This window comes from Phyllobates terribilis, unplaced genomic scaffold (genome assembly GCF_046119375.1).
Source record: "Phyllobates terribilis strain yellow unplaced genomic scaffold, ASM4611937v1 Scaffold_187__1_contigs__length_3656778, whole genome shotgun sequence".
Classification (NCBI taxonomy): Eukaryota; Metazoa; Chordata; class Amphibia; order Anura; family Dendrobatidae; genus Phyllobates; species Phyllobates terribilis.
In genome coordinates, this window is record NW_027362947.1 from 2,583,882 (window position 1) to 2,603,950 (window position 20,069).

The 20,069-nt window shown below is 44.7% G+C and overlaps 4 non-coding genes and 7 pseudogenes across 4 annotated transcripts; all 11 read left to right on the forward strand.

Moving 5' to 3' along the window:
- The first annotated feature begins 118 nt into the window (after positions 1 to 118).
- Positions 119 to 209, forward strand: LOC141213222 (U2 spliceosomal RNA; annotated as a pseudogene).
- An 841-nt stretch (positions 210 to 1,050) lies between these two features.
- On the forward strand, positions 1,051 to 1,226 carry LOC141213191 (U2 spliceosomal RNA; annotated as a pseudogene).
- A 1,115-nt stretch (positions 1,227 to 2,341) lies between these two features.
- LOC141213255 (U2 spliceosomal RNA) lies at positions 2,342 to 2,433 on the forward strand (annotated as a pseudogene).
- Positions 2,434 to 3,313: 880 nt separating this feature from the next.
- On the forward strand, positions 3,314 to 3,502 carry LOC141213156 (U2 spliceosomal RNA). The gene has a single exon (XR_012282726.1). It is a non-coding gene; the product is annotated as a U2 spliceosomal RNA (small nuclear RNA).
- Positions 3,503 to 4,617: 1,115 nt separating this feature from the next.
- On the forward strand, positions 4,618 to 4,900 carry LOC141213136 (U2 spliceosomal RNA; annotated as a pseudogene).
- Positions 4,901 to 6,015: 1,115 nt separating this feature from the next.
- LOC141213235 (U2 spliceosomal RNA) lies at positions 6,016 to 6,107 on the forward strand (annotated as a pseudogene).
- A 794-nt stretch (positions 6,108 to 6,901) lies between these two features.
- Positions 6,902 to 7,082, forward strand: LOC141213195 (U2 spliceosomal RNA; annotated as a pseudogene).
- Positions 7,083 to 8,197: 1,115 nt separating this feature from the next.
- On the forward strand, positions 8,198 to 8,388 carry LOC141213093 (U2 spliceosomal RNA). Its single transcript, XR_012282671.1, has one exon. It is a non-coding gene; the product is annotated as a U2 spliceosomal RNA (small nuclear RNA).
- A 6,231-nt stretch (positions 8,389 to 14,619) lies between these two features.
- LOC141213151 (U2 spliceosomal RNA) lies at positions 14,620 to 14,795 on the forward strand (annotated as a pseudogene).
- A 1,115-nt stretch (positions 14,796 to 15,910) lies between these two features.
- On the forward strand, positions 15,911 to 16,101 carry LOC141213049 (U2 spliceosomal RNA). The gene has a single exon (XR_012282627.1). It is a non-coding gene; the product is annotated as a U2 spliceosomal RNA (small nuclear RNA).
- A 1,115-nt stretch (positions 16,102 to 17,216) lies between these two features.
- LOC141213050 (U2 spliceosomal RNA) lies at positions 17,217 to 17,407 on the forward strand. The gene has a single exon (XR_012282628.1). It is a non-coding gene; the product is annotated as a U2 spliceosomal RNA (small nuclear RNA).
- Positions 17,408 to 20,069: the final 2,662 nt, after the last annotated feature.

Sequence of the window (20,069 nt, forward strand, 5' to 3'; positions counted from 1 at the left end):
ATGTAAGGGATCTAGAGGTTGACAACATGTCTTCTTAACGGGAGTCCAGGAGCTCATCTCCACAAATGGACTTTTCAGGATCCTTGGGTGGCTCCGTAGTTTGAAACCAATTCTGGTTATCGCTTCTCGGCCTTTTGGCTAAGATCAAGTGTAGTATCTGTTCTTATCGCTTCTCGGCCTTTTGGCTAAGATCAAGTGTAGTATCTTTCGAAAAGGCGGTTTTGGATGTTGGCCGCCCTAGTAGATTGATACATTATGCACACTGGGGTTTAGGCGCTTGTTAGTACGCCAGGTGGCTAATATAGTCATCTGGTGGAAAGCATGGCCCCCCAGGATCGACGCCATTGGGCCGGGGAAGATCGAAAGCCCGAAGTGTGAAGTGCCCCAGGAGTGGTGACCCTGGGGTGCCTTAACTCACTGGGATTGGGAACCCCACTTGAGTTTATGGCACATTTGCACAAGCACTTCAAATTTTCTTTCTTCGCACACACCCTTATTCCGGGCCTTCTGGCCTTAGGATGGGGAATTTTTCAATTCCCGGTCGAAGGTCCGGGCAGTATTATACTGTGAAACCTTCACTATTTATTTAATTTCTTTGTCACTGTGTGTCCACTTATTCACGTGTGTCACGTCCTACTAGGATTTTGTCGGGATGCGGTTCCCTTACGGGTTCCTCTCTTGGCAGGTCTAGGGGGGGAGTGTGTGGCCATCAGGTTCCGCTCCCCCCTGAACCCCCCTGGCTCTCCTCTTTTGGGAGGAGAGCGTTGTTGGCTCCCCTCTTCCGGGAGGGGAGCACAGTCTTTGGCTCCCAGTGCCTTGCTCGGGTGAGAACTCGGGCAGGTGCTGGGGGTAAGATTGGGTCGCCTCTGGCTTCGGCTGGAGGTGGCTTTTTGTCCCTGTTCCTCGCTGTGGCCTTTTGGCTCGGAGGGACGGGGAATGGTTTGGGGGACCCTTCTCCTTTTGGAGAGGGTTTTAAGAAGACCAGCATCCTAGTGCACTTTTTTTGTGGCACTTGTCACTTTTTTAAGCGCACTCGGGTTTTGTACACGAATTCGGGCTTTCAAAAAAAAAAATCTGTTCTTATCAGTTTAATATCTGATACGTCCCCTATCTGGGGACCATATATTAAATGGATTTTTAGAACAGGGAGATGGAAAAAGAGCTTGCTCTGTCCACTCCACGCATTGACCTGGTATTGCAGTATCTCCAGGACCGGTGCACCCCTTCTTTAATGCAGTTTCTAAAATCAGAAAGAATTGAATTCAATGTTTTTTGTTCATTTTGCTTGTTTGTCGGATTTTGGGATGGACTCTTTGGCTTTGCTTTTCTTCTCCTCATTGGATTTTTCATGTTCAAAGTTGCAGAAGCCAGATTACAAGCTCATTTTGGTTCAACTTCAGCAACTGTGCATTGCATTGCCATGTAATGTGATGCAATGCTATCTTTCTAGCTCTCCCTTTTTACTTCCTTTTGGATAAACAGACATATTAGGCAAGCATTTTGGAGCTTTCACCTAAATAACTACAGGTGGTGAGATAAGCTGCACAATATAATTGACCTTTCAGTATATTGTTGCACACACACCATCTATTTAGCAAATGCCCTTGTTATCAACAGCAGCCTTTTAAACTCACCTGAGCTAACAGGTATGTGCGCTGGTTACTCTGCTGCGCTTAAAATTTCTTTTTTGGTTTGCTACAATGCCTTTTCTGAAACGTTGTCTCCTTCTGCTGGAACACTGACTTCTTTCATTTAATGCCTGCAGACTATAAAAGAGAACCCAACCCAAAAAGTTTGGTTGATTAGTCTGTGGCATTCTGTTAAACTGTTGCTTATGGCGGTCTCTGTGAGCTTCTCAGCGACATTCAGCCAGCCAGGTATCCTGCCTGCAGTAGATGGAATGTGGCAATGGAACGCTGGCTGCGCGTGTCATAATAGGCTCTGAGCCTTTATATACCTGTGCACAGCAGCAGCCACCTTCAGTCTGCTGCTGGACAGCCAGCAGCAGCAGCAGCAGGAGAGGTATGTAATCAGGAGCCCTCCTGCTAAGGGTAGACAGCTGCTCGTTCCACCCCACCCCCCGCCTTAATTGGTTCTCCTCCCTTCCAACGGTGTTGAGGCGGGTGGGAACAGCAGGGGGTGAAGGTGCTGTGTTTAAAGAGGTGGAGTTATGCAGATCTAAAACGCGTGGATTGCAGCAGCAGCAAGCCGAAAAGTGCAGGCATGTAAGGGATCTAGAGGTTGACAACATGTCTTCTTAACGGGAGTCCAGGAGCTCATCTCCACAAATGGACTTTTCAGGATCCTTGGGTGGCTCCGTAGTTTGAAACCAATTCTGGTTATCGCTTCTCGGCCTTTTGGCTAAGATCAAGTGTAGTATCTTTCGAAAAGGCGGTTTTGGATGTTGGCCGCCCTAGTAGATTGATACATTATGCACACTGGGGTTTAGGCGCTTGTTAGTACGCCAGGTGGCTAATATAGTCATCTGGTGGAAAGCATGGCCCCCCAGGATCGACGCCATTGGGCCGGGGAAGATCGAAAGCCCGAAGTGTGAAGTGCCCCAGGAGTGGTGACCCTGGGGTGCCTTAACTCACTGGGATTGGGAACCCCACTTGAGTTTATGGCACATTTGCACAAGCACTTCAAATTTTCTTTCTTCGCACACACCCTTATTCCGGGCCTTCTGGCCTTAGGATGGGGAATTTTTCAATTCCCGGTCGAAGGTCCGGGCAGTATTATACTGTGAAACCTTCACTATTTATTTAATTTCTTTGTCACTGTGTGTCCACTTATTCACGTGTGTCACGTCCTACTAGGATTTTGTCGGGATGCGGTTCCCTTACGGGTTCCTCTCTTGGCAGGTCTAGGGGGGGAGTGTGTGGCCATCAGGTTCCGCTCCCCCCTGAACCCCCCTGGCTCTCCTCTTTCGGGAGGAGAGCGTTGTTGGCTCCCCTCTTCCGGGAGGGGAGCACAGTCTTTGGCTCCCAGTGCCTTGCTCGGGTGAGAACTCGGGCAGGTGCTGGGGGTAAGATTGGGTCGCCTCTGGCTTCGGCTGGAGGTGGCTTTTTGTCCCTGTTCCTCGCTGTGGCCTTTTGGCTCGGAGGGACGGGGAATGGTTTGGGGGACCCTTCTCCTTTTGGAGAGGGTTTCAAGAAGACCAGCATCCTAGTGCACTTTTTTTGTGGCACTTGTCACTTTTTTAAGCGCACTCGGGTTTTGTACACGAATTCGGGCTTTCAAAAAAAAAAAAAAAAAAATCTGTTTGGACCTCGCCTCGTGCGCTGTTTTGGTGTGACCTCGGTCACATTTTTCAGTGCCATGGATGCAGCTTCAATCAAAAAAAAAAAAATCTGTTCTTATCAGTTTAATATCTGATACGTCCCCTATCTGGGGACCATATATTAAATGGATTTTTAGAACAGGGAGATGGAAAAAGAGCTTGCTCTGTCCACTCCACGCATTGACCTGGTATTGCAGTATCTCCAGGACCGGTGCACCCCTTCTTTAATGCAGTTTCTAAAATCAGAAAGAATTGAATTCAATGTTTTTTGTTCATTTTGCTTGTTTGTCGGATTTTGGGATGGACTCTTTGGCTTTGCTTTTCTTCTCCTCATTGGATTTTTCATGTTCAAAGTTGCAGAAGCCAGATTACAAGCTCATTTTGGTTCAACTTCAGCAACTGTGCATTGCATTGCCATGTAATGTGATGCAATGCTATCTTTCTAGCTCTCCCTTTTTACTTCCTTTTGGATAAACAGACATATTAGGCAAGCATTTTGGAGCTTTCACCTAAATAACTACAGGTGGTGAGATAAGCTGCACAATATAATTGACCTTTCAGTATATTGTTGCACACACACCATCTATTTAGCAAATGCCCTTGTTATCAACAGCAGCCTTTTAAACTCACCTGAGCTAACAGGTATGTGCGCTGGTTACTCTGCTGCGCTTAAAATTTCTTTTTTGGTTTGCTACAATGCCTTTTCTGAAACGTTGTCTCCTTCTGCTGGAACACTGACTTCTTTCATTTAATGCCTGCAGACTATAAAAGAGAACCCAACCCAAAAAGTTTGGTTGATTAGTCTGTGGCATTCTGTTAAACTGTTGCTTATGGCGGTCTCTGTGAGCTTCTCAGCGACATTCAGCCAGCCAGGTATCCTGCCTGCAGTAGATGGAATGTGGCAATGGAACGCTGGCTGCGCGTGTCATAATAGGCTCTGAGCCTTTATATACCTGTGCACAGCAGCAGCCACCTTCAGTCTGCTGCTGGACAGCCAGCAGCAGCAGCAGCAGGAGAGGTATGTAATCAGGAGCCCTCCTGCTAAGGGTAGACAGCTGCTCGTTCCACCCCACCCCCCGCCTTAATTGGTTCTCCTCCCTTCCAACGGTGTTGAGGCGGGTGGGAACAGCAGGGGGTGAAGGTGCTGTGTTTAAAGAGGTGGAGTTATGCAGATCTAAAACGCGTGGATTGCAGCAGCAGCAAGCCGAAAAGTGCAGGCATGTAAGGGATCTAGAGGTTGACAACATGTCTTCTTAACGGGAGTCCAGGAGCTCATCTCCACAAATGGACTTTTCAGGATCCTTGGGTGGCTCCGTAGTTTGAAACCAATTCTGGTTATCGCTTCTCGGCCTTTTGGCTAAGATCAAGTGTAGTATCTGTCTGGACCTCGCCTCGTGCGCTGTTTTGGTGTGACCTCGGTCACATTTTTCAGTGCCTTGGATGCAGCTTCAATCAAAAAAAAAAAAATCTGTTCTTATCAGTTTAATATCTGATACGTCCCCTATCTGGGGACCATATATTAAATGGATTTTTAGAACAGGGAGATGGAAAAAGAGCTTGCTCTGTCCACTCCACGCATTGACCTGGTATTGCAGTATCTCCAGGACCGGTGCACCCCTTCTTTAATGCAGTTTCTAAAATCAGAAAGAATTGAATTCAATGTTTTTTGTTCATTTTGCTTGTTTGTCGGATTTTGGGATGGACTCTTTGGCTTTGCTTTTCTTCTCCTCATTGGATTTTTCATGTTCAAAGTTGCAGAAGCCAGATTACAAGCTCATTTTGGTTCAACTTCAGCAACTGTGCATTGCATTGCCATGTAATGTGATGCAATGCTATCTTTCTAGCTCTCCCTTTTTACTTCCTTTTGGATAAACAGACATATTAGGCAAGCATTTTGGAGCTTTCACCTAAATAACTACAGGTGGTGAGATAAGCTGCACAATATAATTGACCTTTCAGTATATTGTTGCACACACACCATCTATTTAGCAAATGCCCTTGTTATCAACAGCAGCCTTTTAAACTCACCTGAGCTAACAGGTATGTGCGCTGGTTACTCTGCTGCGCTTAAAATTTCTTTTTTGGTTTGCTACAATGCCTTTTCTGAAACGTTGTCTCCTTCTGCTGGAACACTGACTTCTTTCATTTAATGCCTGCAGACTATAAAAGAGAACCCAACCCAAAAAGTTTGGTTGATTAGTCTGTGGCATTCTGTTAAACTGTTGCTTATGGCGGTCTCTGTGAGCTTCTCAGCGACATTCAGCCAGCCAGGTATCCTGCCTGCAGTAGATGGAATGTGGCAATGGAACGCTGGCTGCGCGTGTCATAATAGGCTCTGAGCCTTTATATACCTGTGCACAGCAGCAGCCACCTTCAGTCTGCTGCTGGACAGCCAGCAGCAGCAGCAGCAGGAGAGGTATGTAATCAGGAGCCCTCCTGCTAAGGGTAGACAGCTGCTCGTTCCACCCCACCCCCCGCCTTAATTGGTTCTCCTCCCTTCCAACGGTGTTGAGGCGGGTGGGAACAGCAGGGGGTGAAGGTGCTGTGTTTAAAGAGGTGGAGTTATGCAGATCTAAAACGCGTGGATTGCAGCAGCAGCAAGCCGAAAAGTGCAGGCATGTAAGGGATCTAGAGGTTGACAACATGTCTTCTTAACGGGAGTCCAGGAGCTCATCTCCACAAATGGACTTTTCAGGATCCTTGGGTGGCTCCGTAGTTTGAAACCAATTCTGGTTATCGCTTCTCGGCCTTTTGGCTAAGATCAAGTGTAGTATCTTTTGAAAAGGCGGTTTTGGATGTTGGCCGCCCTAGTAGATTGATACATTATGCACACTGGGGTTTAGGCGCTTGTTAGTACGCCAGGTGGCTAATATAGTCATCTGGTGGAAAGCATGGCCCCCCAGGATCGACGCCATTGGGCCGGGGAAGATCGAAAGCCCGAAGTGTGAAGTGCCCCAGGAGTGGTGACCCTGGGGTGCCTTAACTCACTGGGATTGGGAACCCCACTTGAGTTTATGGCACATTTGCACAAGCACTTCAAATTTTCTTTCTTCGCACACACCCTTATTCCGGGCCTTCTGGCCTTAGGATGGGGAATTTTTCAATTCCCGGTCGAAGGTCCGGGCAGTATTATACTGTGAAACCTTCACTATTTATTTAATTTCTTTGTCACTGTGTGTCCACTTATTCACGTGTGTCACGTCCTACTAGGATTTTGTCGGGATGCGGTTCCCTTACGGGTTCCTCTCTTGGCAGGTCTAGGGGGGGAGTGTGTGGCCATCAGGTTCCGCTCCCCCCTGAACCCCCCTGGCTCTCCTCTTTCGGGAGGAGAGCGTTGTTGGCTCCCCTCTTCCGGGAGGGGAGCACAGTCTTTGGCTCCCAGTGCCTTGCTCGGGTGAGAACTCGGGCAGGTGCTGGGGGTAAGATTGGGTCGCCTCTGGCTTCGGCTGGAGGTGGCTTTTTGTCCCTGTTCCTCGCTGTGGCCTTTTGGCTCGGAGGGACGGGGAATGGTTTGGGGGACCCTTCTCCTTTTGGAGAGGGTTTCAAGAAGACCAGCATCCTAGTGCACTTTTTTTGTGGCACTTGTCACTTTTTTAAGCGCACTCGGGTTTTGTACACGAATTCGGGCTTTCGAAAAAAAAAAAAAAAATCTGTTCTTATCAGTTTAATATCTGATACGTCCCCTATCTGGGGACCATATATTAAATGGATTTTTAGAACAGGGAGATGGAAAAAGAGCTTGCTCTGTCCACTCCACGCATTGACCTGGTATTGCAGTATCTCCAGGACCGGTGCACCCCTTCTTTAATGCAGTTTCTAAAATCAGAAAGAATTGAATTCAATGTTTTTTGTTCATTTTGCTTGTTTGTCGGATTTTGGGATGGACTCTTTGGCTTTGCTTTTCTTCTCCTCATTGGATTTTTCATGTTCAAAGTTGCAGAAGCCAGATTACAAGCTCATTTTGGTTCAACTTCAGCAACTGTGCATTGCATTGCCATGTAATGTGATGCAATGCTATCTTTCTAGCTCTCCCTTTTTACTTCCTTTTGGATAAACAGACATATTAGGCAAGCATTTTGGAGCTTTCACCTAAATAACTACAGGTGGTGAGATAAGCTGCACAATATAATTGACCTTTCAGTATATTGTTGCACACACACCATCTATTTAGCAAATGCCCTTGTTATCAACAGCAGCCTTTTAAACTCACCTGAGCTAACAGGTATGTGCGCTGGTTACTCTGCTGCACTTAAAATTTCTTTTTTGGTTTGCTACAATGCCTTTTCTGAAACGTTGTCTCCTTCTGCTGGAACACTGACTTCTTTCATTTAATGCCTGCAGACTATAAAAGAGAACCCAACCCAAAAAGTTTGGTTGATTAGTCTGTGGCATTCTGTTAAACTGTTGCTTATGGCGGTCTCTGTGAGCTTCTCAGCGACATTCAGCCAGCCAGGTATCCTGCCTGCAGTAGATGGAATGTGGCAATGGAACGCTGGCTGCGCGTGTCATAATAGGCTCTGAGCCTTTATATACCTGTGCACAGCAGCAGCCACCTTCAGTCTGCTGCTGGACAGCCAGCAGCAGCAGCAGCAGGAGAGGTATGTAATCAGGAGCCCTCCTGCTAAGGGTAGACAGCTGCTCGTTCCACCCCACCCCCCGCCTTAATTGGTTCTCCTCCCTTCCAACGGTGTTGAGGCGGGTGGGAACAGCAGGGGGTGAAGGTGCTGTGTTTAAAGAGGTGGAGTTATGCAGATCTAAAACGCGTGGATTGCAGCAGCAGCAAGCCGAAAAGTGCAGGCATGTAAGGGATCTAGAGGTTGACAACATGTCTTCTTAACGGGAGTCCAGGAGCTCATCTCCACAAATGGACTTTTCAGGATCCTTGGGTGGCTCCGTAGTTTGAAACCAATTCTGGTTATCGCTTCTCGGCCTTTTGGCTAAGATCAAGTGTAGTATCTGTTCTTATCAGTTTAATATCTGATACGTCCCCTATCTGGGGACCATATATTAAATGGATTTTTAGAACAGGGAGATGGAAAAAGAGCTTGCTCTGTCCACTCCACGCATTGACCTGGTATTGCAGTATCTCCAGGACCGGTGTACCCCTTCTTTAATGCAGTTTCTAAAATCAGAAAGAATTGAATTCAATGTTTTTTGTTCATTTTGCTTGTTTGTCGGATTTTGGGATGGACTCTTTGGCTTTGCTTTTCTTCTCCTCATTGGATTTTTCATGTTCAAAGTTGCAGAAGCCAGATTACAAGCTCATTTTGGTTCAACTTCAGCAACTGTGCATTGCATTGCCATGTAATGTGATGCAATGCTATCTTTCTAGCTCTCCCTTTTTACTTCCTTTTGGATAAACAGACATATTAGGCAAGCATTTTGGAGCTTTCACCTAAATAACTACAGGTGGTGAGATAAGCTGCACAATATAATTGACCTTTCAGTATATTGTTGCACACACACCATCTATTTAGCAAATGCCCTTGTTATCAACAGCAGCCTTTTAAACTCACCTGAGCTAACAGGTATGTGCGCTGGTTACTCTGCTGCGCTTAAAATTTCTTTTTTGGTTTGCTACAATGCCTTTTCTGAAACGTTGTCTCCTTCTGCTGGAACACTGACTTCTTTCATTTAATGCCTGCAGACTATAAAAGAGAACCCAACCCAAAAAGTTTGGTTGATTAGTCTGTGGCATTCTGTTAAACTGTTGCTTATGGCGGTCTCTGTGAGCTTCTCAGCGACATTCAGCCAGCCAGGTATCCTGCCTGCAGTAGATGGAATGTGGCAATGGAACGCTGGCTGCGCGTGTCATAATAGGCTCTGAGCCTTTATATACCTGTGCACAGCAGCAGCCACCTTCAGTCTGCTGCTGGACAGCCAGCAGCAGCAGCAGCAGGAGAGGTATGTAATCAGGAGCCCTCCTGCTAAGGGTAGACAGCTGCTCGTTCCACCCCACCCCCCGCCTTAATTGGTTCTCCTCCCTTCCAACGGTGTTGAGGCGGGTGGGAACAGCAGGGGGTGAAGGTGCTGTGTTTAAAGAGGTGGAGTTATGCAGATCTAAAACGCGTGGATTGCAGCAGCAGCAAGCCGAAAAGTGCAGGCATGTAAGGGATCTAGAGGTTGACAACATGTCTTCCTAACGGGAGTCCAGGAGCTCATCTCCACAAATGGACTTTTCAGGATCCTTGGGTGGCTCCGTAGTTTGAAACCAATTCTGGTTATCGCTTCTCGGCCTTTTGGCTAAGATACCACATCTTGCCAGAAGGATTCTAAGCCAATCGTGCCCTTGGCCTTGAGGCATCGGCGGTGTAAAAGCCGTCTTAAGCCTCATGCTGCTTTAGGGGGCAGATACGCAAAGAAACCAAGAAGGCGATCGACCCTATCTACCTTTTGAAGATGGCATCAGCAGTAGCGGCCGCAGTGCGCTATGCCAGAGCTGGTGACCTTCGCATCAAGAACTCTTTCAAGATCGAAGTGGACGATGCATCCAAGGAGAAGATGACCTTGAAGTTTTTCGTGAGGAGAGTGCTGCTGGAGATCCTAGGAGTAAAGAGGGAAGACATCCTGGCCCTTCAAGATCGCCCCGGTTCCTTCACTTTGACTCTGGAGTCGGAGTATGCGTGCCAGAACCTCTTCCGCCAGATTCACCTGCACCTTTCAGATGAGGATCTTAAAGGACTCACCTTTGTCATCCTTTACTCCGGTGGAGAGAAGCCGCTCGTGGTTCAGATGAGCAACCCTCATGTTCCCTTAGTTAATATTATTTGCTTTCTTCAAAACTATTTCCCAGAACTGCGGTATTCCCACAAGGTCATGAATGAGGAAAACCTCTGGACGGGAAAGCATAAATTTTTTGTTAAATTTTGTGAAGATCCAAATGGCATTGGTGGTCAGCGTCATCCTCCGTCAAGTTTCCTGATCGGTAGGGAGCGGGGGCGCCTCTTCTACCCGGACATGCCCCTCTTCTGCCGGAAATGCATGTGTTTCGGTCACACTTATGAGAACTGCAAGGAGGAGGTGGCAATCTGTAAGAAGTGCTACAAGCATGGACATGCCAAAATGGACTGTACCAATGAGATGGTGTGCAACATCTGCCGGGTCCCAGGTCACTCCTTCCGGGAGTGTCCTTTGAAGAAAAAGGCGGAAACCTATGCTGAAACGCTGGCAAAGCAACCTGCCCGTGTGCCTCCATCTGCTCCCGGGGGGCAGAGGCAACCCTCTGCTGTTCCTGCTCCTGCGGGTGCGTCTACAGCGCGGGGGCAGTCTTCTAGCTCTCCAGTACCTGCTCCACAGACCAAGCCTGCTAGTACATCAGGTGGTACGTCTGCACCTGCTGCACAGAGGAAGCCAACCAACCCTCCTGCTCCTGCTGCTAAGGGGGGTCCCACCGGTGCTCCTGTATCTACTGTGCGAACACAACCCCCTGTAGGCGGGTCCACAAGCACTTCAGTGCCTGCTGCACAGGGAAAACCTGCCAGTTCTCCTATTCCTGCTGCGCATAAGCCCACGTCTATGCAGAAACCTCCAGCTGAGAAACCTGTCCGTCCTGAGAGGAGGGAAGCTTCATCTAAGGACTGGGCTGCTGATTCTGATCCGGGTGATATGGTGGTGGAGGGGAGTCCCTCTGCTGAAATCGGGACATTTAGCTCGGAGGAAGAAGCAATGGAGCTGGAAACTCGTAGGAAAAGGAAAACAGATGATAGGTCTGATGAGAATGTGGCCAGGGAGACTTCCAAGAAGTGTCCATTAAAACCAAGTCTTCTGCAATACAAGCCAATGGCTCCCGCTGCCCCTCCTGAGGAGCCAAGGCCTTCAGACCCTATAAACATTTCTTTTTCGGACTCAGAAGTGCAGAGCCCGTTAACATCGGTGGGCTTTATGTCTGATTCTGACAGTAGTGTGACCTGAACTAACCTATCATGACCTCATCAATTAAAGTAGCCTCGCTCAATGTGAGGAGTATAAGGGGCTCTACAAGAAGGGCTGCTTTGTTTTCCTACCTGTCAACAGTGGACTGTGATGTCTTTTGTTTGCAAGAATGTAACATTGACTTTGATATGAATTATGCAGATTTAAGAAAAGATTGGCCTCATGGGCCCTCTATCTGGTCCGGAGATAATGAAAATCGTTCCTCTGGCATTGGAGTGCTGTTTAGGTCGTATGACTTTAAAATCAACTCTTTTGTGGACATTTCTTCTGGACGTGCTCTTTTCTTAAATATTAGTTTTAAAGGTGTGGACTTTAGACTTTTGAACATTTATGCTTCTCCGGTGAAGGAAGAGAGACATCAGTTGTTTGAAGATGTGCAATATTACCTACCTGGTTCATCGCCTCTGATGTTCTGTGGGGATTTCAATTGTGTCTTGCCTGGTGAAGGGAGAAGCGGGAGTTCCACCGTTCCTAAAAAAGACAAAACAGAGAAACAACTAAAGGATTTGTTAACTGATTTTTTTCTTAGAGACTCCTGGAAAGAGATCCGTAGTAATGATCCCGGTTATACTTGGGAGAACTCTTCTTCTAAATCTCGTATTGATTTTATTTTCATGTCCCAATATGTGAATGTCAAATCTGTTGTCTTAATCCCAAACATTTTTTCAGATCATAAGATGTTGCTATCAGAGTTAGAATTACCTGGGCTTGTCAAGGCAAGAGGAGTTTGGAGGCTAAATACAACATTGTTACAAGATCCTAAGGTAAGAACAGATTTTAAAGCGTTTTTTAATTATTTAAGAACAAAACAACAAAAATTTTTAACTCTGCTAGAATGGTGGGAATACAGCAAGATGAAGATAAAAAGTTTTTTTATCAAGGTCAGCATAGCCAATGCAAGAGAAAAGTCCGCTTGGCATAAAAGGCTTATTACTAAATTGCAGACCTGTTATCAACTAAGAGATGTGGGACTTGAAATGGACGATTTAATTGAAGCAACAAAAAAAGAAATTAAAAAGAGTATAGAGTCGAAGGGTAAGGAAATAATTTATAACTCAAAAATTGAAGTGATGGAGAAAAATGAAAAGTGCTCAAGATTTTTTTTTAAAAAAGTAGTTGCTGCTAAGGAAATGATAACAGAATTAGAGGGTGAAACTACAACTGAAGGTATGCTCAACCAAGCTCACCAGTTTTATCAGCAGCTTTTTAATGAGAAAACTATAGACCAGTCTTTTACTGAAGATGCCCTTAATTCATTAAAAAATAGTCTGAGCCGCGAAGACCAAGAATTGTTATGCACTGAAGTCACCTTGTCGGAAGTAGATGCTGCTATCAAAAGTTTTTCCTATGGGAAAACCCCTGGTTCTGACGGTTTGCCTGTTGAATTTTATCGTGAATTTTGGAATTTTTTAAAACCCGACTTGTTTTTAGTAATCAAAGAAGCTTTTAAGTGTGATATCCTGCCTATATCTTGGAGAAGTGGTCTGGTCTCCCTGATTTTTAAAAAAGGAGCCAAATCCCATCTGGCAAACTGGAGACCAATCACACTGTTGAATGTTGATTACAAGTTGATGTCCAAAATTTTAGTGAACCGTTTTAAAAAAGTTTTATCCAAAGTTATTTATGAAGACCAGGTATGTGGGGTGCCAGGAAGAGGAGTTGCGGAGCATCTCAATACCATCCGCGATGTCATATGGTACCAGCAATCCAGGAAGCAAGACTTAGCAATTTTATCGTTGGATTTTCAAAAGGCTTTTGATCGTGTCTCTCATTGTTTTTTATGGTTGGTTTTAAAAAAAATGGGCTTCCCTGAAATTTTTATCAAGCAAGTGGCACTTTTATATAAGAACTCTTTTAGTAAAATTTTAATCAATGGATTTTTGTCTAATGAAGTGTTTTTGCATTCAGGTGTGAAGCAAGGCTGCCCTTTGTCCCCAGTGCTATTTATATGTGCAATAGAGCCTCTTTTATCTATGCTACGAGAGGATAAAGTGATTAAAGGTGTCCCTATCCCTGGAGGACATGGAAGAGATGTGAAGGTAATGGGCTACATGGATGATATTACTATTTTTTGTTCATCACCTGCCGCTCTCAGGAGAGCTATAAGAACGACCAATTTTTTTTGTGAAGCCTCAGGTTTTAAGTTAAACATTGAGAAATGTGATTGTTTTGTCCGTGGCAATTGGGCGGATGTGTCCATCCCTGATCTCCCGATGCAGTCAGAGAAGATTAAAATTCTGGGCGTGATTTTTGATCGACAGAATGATGGAATGAAGAGCTGGGATGGAGTAAGGGACAAAATACAAAAGAAGATTGACTTTTGGAAATTAAGAAAATTAACAATCGAAGGTAAAGTTTTAATTATTAAGGCCCTTCTGCTTCCTGTCATGTTATATCTCAGTTATGTTTATCCCCCAAGTGACCTTACAGCGAGAAGATTACAGAGAATGCTGTTTGAATTTGTGTGGAACTCTAAGTTCGAAAAGGTGAAGAGAGAAACAATGTACAAGATGCACCACCTTGGTGGTAAGGATGTTCCCAACGTCAAACTGTTTTTATACTCCAAGTTTTTTAGCCTCTGTTTTAAATATATGTTTGCTTCAAGCCCTTGGGCACATTTTTTAAGATATGCAGCTGGCCACATTTTTAGGAGGCGAAAGTGGATATCCATTTCTTTAACAAGCCCAGTGTTGTTATCACCTCCACAACAATATGCCATCCTGGAGAAAGTTATCAGATTATATGGCCTAGATTCTTTTGAGATGGAGACATTGAAGAATGCAAGGAAGCTGCTGCAGCAATTAAAAAAGAAAGAAACTTTGACGCCCATAAGCCATTATTCATATAGCAGAGTCACTAAAATATGGAATTTAACAAATGCACCTTACCTGATGAATCAACATAAAGACTTAGCTTGGATGATTGTGCAGGAATGTTTACCGACTCGTGATTTCCAGTATAAAAGAAGACTTAGCACTATACAAACCTGCCCGAGGCATCAGTGCAATAATGATGAGACTACTATGCACCTTATTTGGAATTGTGATTTTGCACAGCAAGTGTGGAAAGACTGTGGTGAGCTTTTTAAATTTTTATCTGGTCTTAATTTTTTAAGCCATGAAGTGGTTTTATATGGGATTTTACCAAACATGACGAAAGAAAAAGAGAGAGTTTTATGGTGCACTTTGAGTTGTGTTAAAAGTGCTCTATGGAAGACCAGAAACATATTGTTGTTTAAAAGAGACTATATAGAAGTCAAGGATTGTATAAGACTGGCATTAAGTGAAATTTATATGTACTACCTAATGGATATGAAGAAGCTTGGAAAGAAAAGAGCCCTGAGTATATGGAACTATCACCTATGGAAGATGTTATTTTAAAGCTCTGAAGAAAAGATAAAGACTACGATATTTTAAATATAAACGCAAAATCTGTTCTTATCAGTTTAATATCTGATACGTCCCCTATCTGGGGACCATATATTAAATGGATTTTTAGAACAGGGAGATGGAAAAAGAGCTTGCTCTGTCCACTCCACGCATTGACCTGGTATTGCAGTATCTCCAGGACCGGTGCACCCCTTCTTTAATGCAGTTTCTAAAATCAGAAAGAATTGAATTCAATGTTTTTTGTTCATTTTGCTTGTTTGTCGGATTTTGGGATGGACTCTTTGGCTTTGCTTTTCTTCTCCTCATTGGATTTTTCATGTTCAAAGTTGCAGAAGCCAGATTACAAGCTCATTTTGGTTCAACTTCAGCAACTGTGCATTGCATTGCCATGTAATGTGATGCAATGCTATCTTTCTAGCTCTCCCTTTTTACTTCCTTTTGGATAAACAGACATATTAGGCAAGCATTTTGGAGCTTTCACCTAAATAACTACAGGTGGTGAGATAAGCTGCACAATATAATTGACCTTTCAGTATATTGTTGCACACACACCATCTATTTAGCAAATGCCCTTGTTATCAACAGCAGCCTTTTAAACTCACCTGAGCTAACAGGTATGTGCGCTGGTTACTCTGCTGCGCTTAAAATTTCTTTTTTGGTTTGCTACAATGCCTTTTCTGAAACGTTGTCTCCTTCTGCTGGAACACTGACTTCTTTCATTTAATGCCTGCAGACTATAAAAGAGAACCCAACCCAAAAAGTTTGATTGATTAGTCTGTGGCATTCTGTTAAACTGTTGCTTATGGCGGTCTCTATGAGCTTCTCAGCGACATTCAGCCAGCCAGGTATCCTGCCTGCAGTAGATGGAATGTGGCAATGGAACGCTGGCTGCGCGTGTCATAATAGGCTCTGAGCCTTTATATACCTGTGCACAGCAGCAGCCACCTTCAGTCTGCTGCTGGACAGCCAGCAGCAGCAGCAGCAGGAGAGGTATGTAATCAGGAGCCCTCCTGCTAAGGGTAGACAGCTGCTCGTTCCACCCCACCCCCCGCCTTAATTGGTTCTCCTCCCTTCCAACGGTGTTGAGGCGGGTGGGAACAGCAGGGGGTGAAGGTGCTGTGTTTAAAGAGGTGGAGTTATGCAGATCTAAAACGCGTGGATTGCAGCAGCAGCAAGCCGAAAAGTGCAGGCATGTAAGGGATCTAGAGGTTGACAACATGTCTTCTTAACGGGAGTCCAGGAGCTCATCTCCACAAATGGACTTTTCAGGATCCTTGGGTGGCTCCGTAGTTTGAAACCAATTCTGGTTATCGCTTCTCGGCCTTTTGGCTAAGATCAAGTGTAGTATCTGTTCTTATCAGTTTAATATCTGATACGTCCCCTATCTGGGGACCATATATTAAATGGATTTTTAGAACAGGGAGATGGAAAAAGAGCTTGCTCTGTCCACTCCACGCATTGACCTGGTATTGCAGTATCTCCAGGACCGGTGCACCCCTTCTTTAATGCAGTTTCTAAAATCAGAAAGAATTGAATTCAATGTTTTTTGTTCATTTTGCTTGTTTGTCGGATTTTGGGATGGACTCTTTGGCTTTGCTTTTCTTCTCCTCATTGGATTTTTCATGTTCAAAGTTGCAGAAGCCAGATTACAAGCTCATTTTGGTTCAACTTCAGCAACTGTGCATTGCATTGCCATGTAATGTGATGCAATGCTATCTTTCTAGCTCTCCCTTTTTACTTCCTTTTGGATAAACAGACATATTAGGCAAGCATTTTGGAGCTTTCACCTAAATAACTACAGGTGGTGAGATAAGCTGCACAATATAATTGACCTTTCAGTATATTGTTGCACACACACCATCTATTTAGCAAATGCCCTTGTTATCAACAGCAGCCTTTTAAACTCACCTGAGCTAACAGGTATGTGCGCTGGTTACTCTGCTGCGCTTAAAATTTCTTTTTTGGTTTGCTACAATGCCTTTTCTGAAACGTTGTCTCCTTCTGCTGGAACACTGACTTCTTTCATTTAATGCCTGCAGACTATAAAAGAGAACCCAACCCAAAAAGTTTGGTTGATTAGTCTGTGGCATTCTGTTAAACTGTTGCTTATGGCGGTCTCTGTGAGCTTCTCAGCGACATTCAGCCAGCCAGGTATCCTGCCTGCAGTAGATGGAATGTGGCAATGGAACGCTGGCTGCGCGTGTCATAATAGGCTCTGAGCCTTTATATACCTGTGCACAGCAGCAGCCACCTTCAGTCTGCTGCTGGACAGCCAGCAGCAGCAGCAGCAGGAGAGGTATGTAATCAGGAGCCCTCCTGCTAAGGGTAGACAGCTGCTCGTTCCACCCCACCCCCCGCCTTAATTGGTTCTCCTCCCTTCCAACGGTGTTGAGGCGGGTGGGAACAGCAGGGGGTGAAGGTGCTGTGTTTAAAGAGGTGGAGTTATGCAAATCTAAAACGCGTGGATTGCAGCAGCAGCAAGCCGAAAAGTGCAGGCATGTAAGGGATCTAGAGGTTGACAACATGTCTTCTTAACGGGAGTCCAGGAGCTCATCTCCACAAATGGACTTTTCAGGATCCTTGGGTGGCTCCGTAGTTTGAAACCAATTCTGGTTATCGCTTCTCGGCCTTTTGGCTAAGATCAAGTGTAGTATCTGTTCTTATCAGTTTAATATCTGATACGTCCCCTATCTGGGGACCATATATTAAATGGATTTTTAGAACAGGGAGATGGAAAAAGAGCTTGCTCTGTCCACTCCACGCATTGACCTGGTATTGCAGTATCTCCAGGACCGGTGCACCCCTTCTTTAATGCAGTTTCTAAAATCAGAAAGAATTGAATTCAATGTTTTTTGTTCATTTTGCTTGTTTGTCGGATTTTGGGATGGACTCTTTGGCTTTGCTTTTCTTCTCCTCATTGGATTTTTCATGTTCAAAGTTGCAGAAGCCAGATTACAAGCTCATTTTGGTTCAACTTCAGCAACTGTGCATTGCATTGCCATGTAATGTGATGCAATGCTATCTTTCTAGCTCTCCCTTTTTACTTCCTTTTGGATAAACAGACATATTAGGCAAGCATTTTGGAGCTTTCACCTAAATAACTACAGGTGGTGAGATAAGCTGCACAATATAATTGACCTTTCAGTATACAGTTATATGAAAAAGTTTGGGCACCCCTATTAATCTTAAGCTTAATGTTTTATAAAAATTGGTGTTTTTGCAACAGCTATTTCAGTTTGATATATGTAATAACTGTTGGAAACAGTAATGTTTCTGCCTTGAAATGAGGTTTATTGTACTAACAGAAAATGTGCAATCTGCATTCAAACAAAATTTGACAGGTGCATAAGTATGGGCACCCTTATCATTTTCTTGTTTTAAATACTCCTACCTACTTTTTACTGACTTACTAAAGCACTTTTTTGGGTTTTGTAACCTCATTGAGCTTTGAACTTCATAGCCAGGTGTATGCAATCATGAGAAAAGCTACTTAAAGTGGCCACTTGCAAGTTTTTCTCCTGTTTGAATCTCCTCTGAAGAGTGGCATCATGGGCTCCTCAAAACGACTGTCAAATGATCTGAAAACAAAGATTATTCAACATAGTTGTTCAGGGGAAGGATACAAAAAGCTGTCTCAGAGATTTAACCTGTCAGTTTCCACTGTGAGGAACATAGTAAGGAAATGGAAGAACACAGGGAAAGTTCTTGTTAAGGCCAGAAGTGGCAGGCCAAGAAAAACATCAGAAAGGCAGAGAAGAAGAATGGTGAGATCAGTCAAGGACAATCCTCAGACCACCTCCAGAGAGCTGCAGCATCAACTTGCTGCAGATGGTGTCACTGTGCATCGGTCAACTATACAACGCACTTTGCACAAGGAGAAGCTGTATGGGAGAGTGATGCGAAAGAAGCCGTTTCTGCAAGCATGCCACAAACAGAGTCGGCTGAGGTATGCAAAAGCACATTTGGAGAAGCCAATTTCTTTTTGGAAGAAGGTCCTGTGGACTGATGAAACCAAGATTGAGTTGTTTGGTCATACAAAAAGGCGTTATGCATGGCGGCAAAAAAACACAGCATTCCAAGAAAAACACTTGCTACCCACAGTAAAATTTTGTGGAGGTTCCATCATGCTTTGGGGCTGTGTGGCCAATGCCGGCACCGGGAATCTTGTTAAAGTTGAGGGACGCATGGATTCCACTCAGTATCAGCAGATTCTTGACAATAATGTTCAAGAATCAGTGATAAAGTTGAAGTTACGCAGGGGATGGATCTTTCAGCGAGACAATGATCCAAAACACCGCTCCAAATCTACTCAGGCATTCATGTAGAGGAGCAATTACAATGTTCTGGAATCGCCATCCCAGTCCCCAGACATGAATATCATTGAACATCTGGGGGATCATTTGAAGAGGGCTGTCCATGCTCGGCGACCATCAAACTTAACTGAACTGGAATTGTTTTGTAAAGAGGAATGGTCAAAAATACCTTCATCCAGGATCCAGGAACTCATTAAAAGCTACAGGAAGCGACGAGAGGCTGTTATTTTTGCAAAAGGAGGATCTACTAAATATTAATGTCACTTTTCTGGTGAGGTGCCCATACTTATGCACCTGTCAAATTTTGTTTGAATGCAGAGTGCACATTTTCTGTTAGTACAATAAACCTCATTTCAAGGCAGAAACATTACTGTGTCCAACAGTTATTACATATATCAAACTGAAATAGCTGTTGCAAAAACACCAATTTTTATAAAACATTAAGCTTAAGATTAATAGGGGTGCCCAAACTTTTTCATATAACTGTATTGTTGCACACACACCATCTATTTAGCAAATGCCCTTGTTATCAACAGCAGCCTTTTAAACTCACCTGAGCTAACAGGTATGTGCGCTGGTTACTCTGCTGCGCTTAAAATTTCTTTTTTGGTTTGCTACAATGCCTTTTCTGAAACGTTGTCTCCTTCTGCTGGAACACTGACTTCTTTCATTTAATGCCTGCAGACTATAAAAGAGAACCCAACCCAAAAAGTTTGGTTGATTAGTCTGTGGCATTCTGTTAAACTGTTGCTTATGGCGGTCTCTGTGAGCTTCTCAGCGACATTCAGCCAGCCAGGTATCCTGCCTGCAGTAGATGGAATGTGGCAATGGAACGCTGGCTGCGCGTGTCATAATAGGCTCTGAGCCTTTATATACCTGTGCACAGCAGCAGCCACCTTCAGTCTGCTGCTGGACAGCCAGCAGCAGCAGCAGCAGGAGAGGTATGTAATCAGGAGCCCTCCTGCTAAGGGTAGACAGCTGCTCGTTCCACCCCACCCCCCCGTCTTAATTGGTTCTCCTCCCTTCCAACGGTGTTGAGGCGGGTGGGAACAGCAGGGGGTGAAGGTGCTGTGTTTAAAGAGGTGGAGTTATGCAGATCTAAAACGCGTGGATTGCAGCAGCAGCAAGCCGAAAAGTGCAGGCATGTAAGGGATC